Source organism: Engystomops pustulosus, chromosome 10 (assembly GCF_040894005.1).
Source record: "Engystomops pustulosus chromosome 10, aEngPut4.maternal, whole genome shotgun sequence".
In the NCBI taxonomy this organism is placed as follows: domain Eukaryota; kingdom Metazoa; phylum Chordata; class Amphibia; order Anura; family Leptodactylidae; genus Engystomops; species Engystomops pustulosus.
The window spans coordinates 54,036,578-54,039,884 of NC_092420.1; positions in this window are offsets into that span (position 1 = coordinate 54,036,578).

A 3,307-nucleotide genomic window follows, 5' to 3' on the forward strand; every position below is an offset into this window, starting at 1 on the left:
TGTATTTTTGTATAATAAATAAAAAAAAGAGAAAGGAAAAAACAAAGGAAAAAGGTAATTACTATAACTTCATAGGGGTAAAATGTCATACTGTATATGGTAGAGAATTAGTTATGTTCACATGGCAGCAAAATAGGTGATATATGACTAAATCTGGGGAGTCTGACTACTGGCACCCAGAACAGGGAACTGTCCACTATCTGCCTGTATTGCAGACTTTAAAAGAAATTGACAATCAAAATGATGTATGAAAAAACAGAGACGCTGGCAATCTTCTTATATTTGTTATTTATGACTTTTTTCTGCTAAAATCAACTTAAAATTATGCTTATGAGAAAGAAAGGCACTTGCAGGACGTAGGCAGAGCCCCACTGTGTTGCAGCTTACCAGGCAGTTACACTGTGCAGGAGAACAGTCGCCCCCTACTCCTGCTTCCTCTGCTATTTATGTGGGATTTACAATAGTCAGTGAGAGTGGGAAGTGCCAGGGAGAAGAAGGAAGGGTGAGACAGTTGAACAATTCTGTGATGCTACAGTACTTGGGGCTCTGCTAATGCCCCCCAGAGCCTTTCTGGCTAATTAGCACAATTTTAAAATTTCAATAGACTTCTATGAGGCTTCAGGCACATGTTTTTCTAAGTAGGTGTAAAATCTGCATTGAAAAGTATTTAAGTTACTTTTCAATTCTTGAGATGGCCACATAAGTAAACACAGCGTACAGATCTGCCGCAGTACACGCTGCAAATCCACAGGTTCCTGCGGCACCAATTTTATCAGATGGTGTAAAAAGGGAATATTTTGCCTATATAGAAAATCTATTTAATATTGCAAATGGGAGACTGTACATGTAATATCATACTCTTCCTCCAAATTATAGGTGTGACTGAAGGTTTTTTATGCAAATTTTTGAATTATTTTCAAGTTATGAAGACATATCTAAACTATATAAATTTGGTATTTCTGTGATCATGCTGATACACAGAATAAAGGAGAGGCGTTGTTTCGAACACACATTGAAAACTATAAAAATAAAGTCCATAAGAATATGGCGAAACTGTGGTTTTTTTTTTGCCAATTCTACTACAGTTGAAGTTTTTTCTATTAAATGGTACCAGTAGAAAGTACAATTTGTCTCGCATATAAGAAGCCTACATATAGCTTTGTAAGAAAAAAATCAAGAACTTGTTCTTGAAGGGGTTAAAGGAGTTCTCTAAGATATGTATATTTTTGTGCCATTTATAAACTCAGTAACAACACAAATGATGTCACTACTTCCAGTCGATGGGAAACTGGTCCAGATTCTCCAGGACAAAATGGAAAATCCTTTGTAGATTTTTGTGTCTACAGGGCTATCTTCTCCCTACTCTAGAATTTTTTAGAGTTCCCCTTGAAATAGAGGCACATGGGTACACAGAATGGCAGAGAAGTATGTAAAAATGTATTAGCACAGTGAAAGTTTAAGTATACAAAGCTTAATTAACAAAAAACTCTATGAACTTTTTCTTGTATGGAATATTCCCATATGCCCACAAAACATCATGTAGCATCATCACATGGATAACAGTGCATGCTTAAAATGAAACAAAGGGAAAAAAATCCCCCATAGAGAAACAGTCCTGGCTTGTCCCCATTTTTTCATTGAATAGAAAAATTAATTTATGTAAAGTACATAGTGGATGGAAAGCTCCAGACTGCATGGAAATGAGATGTCAGGATTTAATCTCATAAAGAAGAAATGGGACGGATTATAAGCTTTAGTGCTGCAATAGTGTGTCCCACTTAGTAAAATACATTAGCAGGAGGGATAGAGACAGGAACACTGAGAAATAGAGAGGGGCAGATGACCTGAATGCACCTATTGCTATGATAGGCCACCAAGGTCAGCGTGTCCTTGGTAAATTGTAGTCTTACTCTGTGACATATTTATTTTATCTAAATAATAAACAATCATTTCTGTTTATGTGGTAATTGTGTAATAGGTATACTGGTTATACTGGGTATGTGTACTGTAATTATATACTGGGTTACAATTCTACTGCTGCTTACTACAAGCAAAATCATAGTGTATAAGGTTGGGGAAAAATGCAAGTCCATCAAGTATAACCTATGAGAATAAAACAAATGTTTTTCCCCATAAACCATTATATTTTTGCTCTCCAGAATGAAGGAATCAAGGAATTCAGGCCTCTCTTGAACATGTACAAAGATTCTACAATAACAACCTCTTGTGGCAGAGAGCTCCATAGTCTCACTGCTCTTACAGTAAAGAACCTAGAGGATGTGTAGAGTATGCCCCCTGGTCCTGGTCACAGGCCTGGGTATTGCCCATTTAGGTATTTGTACAATGTAATGAGATCTCCCCTTAGCCACCCGTTCCAGTTCTACTATGTCCTTTTTATACACCGATGTCCAAAAGTGTAAACAATATTCCATGTGTGGTCTGACCAGTGATTTGTAAGGGATAAGGGCAAAACTATGTCTTTATCATGTGTATCTATTCCTCTCTTTATACATCCCATAATTATATTTGCTTTGGTCACTAAAATTGAGTTTAACATCAACCAATACCACAAAGTCTTTTTCTGCAGAAGTTTTACTAATCAATTGACTGTTTAGAATTTACAATTTTTTCCATGTCGTTTCCATGGCCCAGGTGTTTAACCTTACATTTAGCTACATTGAAAATTAGCCACTTCTCCCCCTTCCTCCAGCTTCCACAAATCCCTCAGTTATATTATACTTATTACTTCACAGAGCTTAGTATCATCTGCAAATATTAAATCTCTACTATTGTATACTGTTAACCTCTTCATGATGTCATTTTTAAAAATAATAAAAGGAAGAGGGCCCAATACTGACCCCTGTGGCACCCCGCTGGTAGCATCAGCCTAATCTGAGAATGGGCCATTAATAATGACCCTCCATTTTCTGTCATTAAGCCAATTTCTAACCCAAATACACATCATTTCCACTATTCCCAGCAATCTCTTTATGTACCAACCTGTGCCACTGTATCAAATGCCTTGAAAAATCTAGATACACAACATCCATGGCCTCCCCCAGGGCCACTAAAGAACTTACACAATATTCCATGTGTGGTCTGACCAGTGATTTGTATAAGGGCAAAACTATGTCTTTATCATGAGAAGCTATTCCAATGTTGATAAATCCCATAATTGTATTCGCTTGAGGAGCAGCCACCTGGCTCTGGTCACTAAAATGAAGTTTACCATCCACCAATACCCCCAAGTCTTTTGACGCTTCAGTTTTATCAAGTAATTGACTGTTTAGAGCATAATTATACTTTT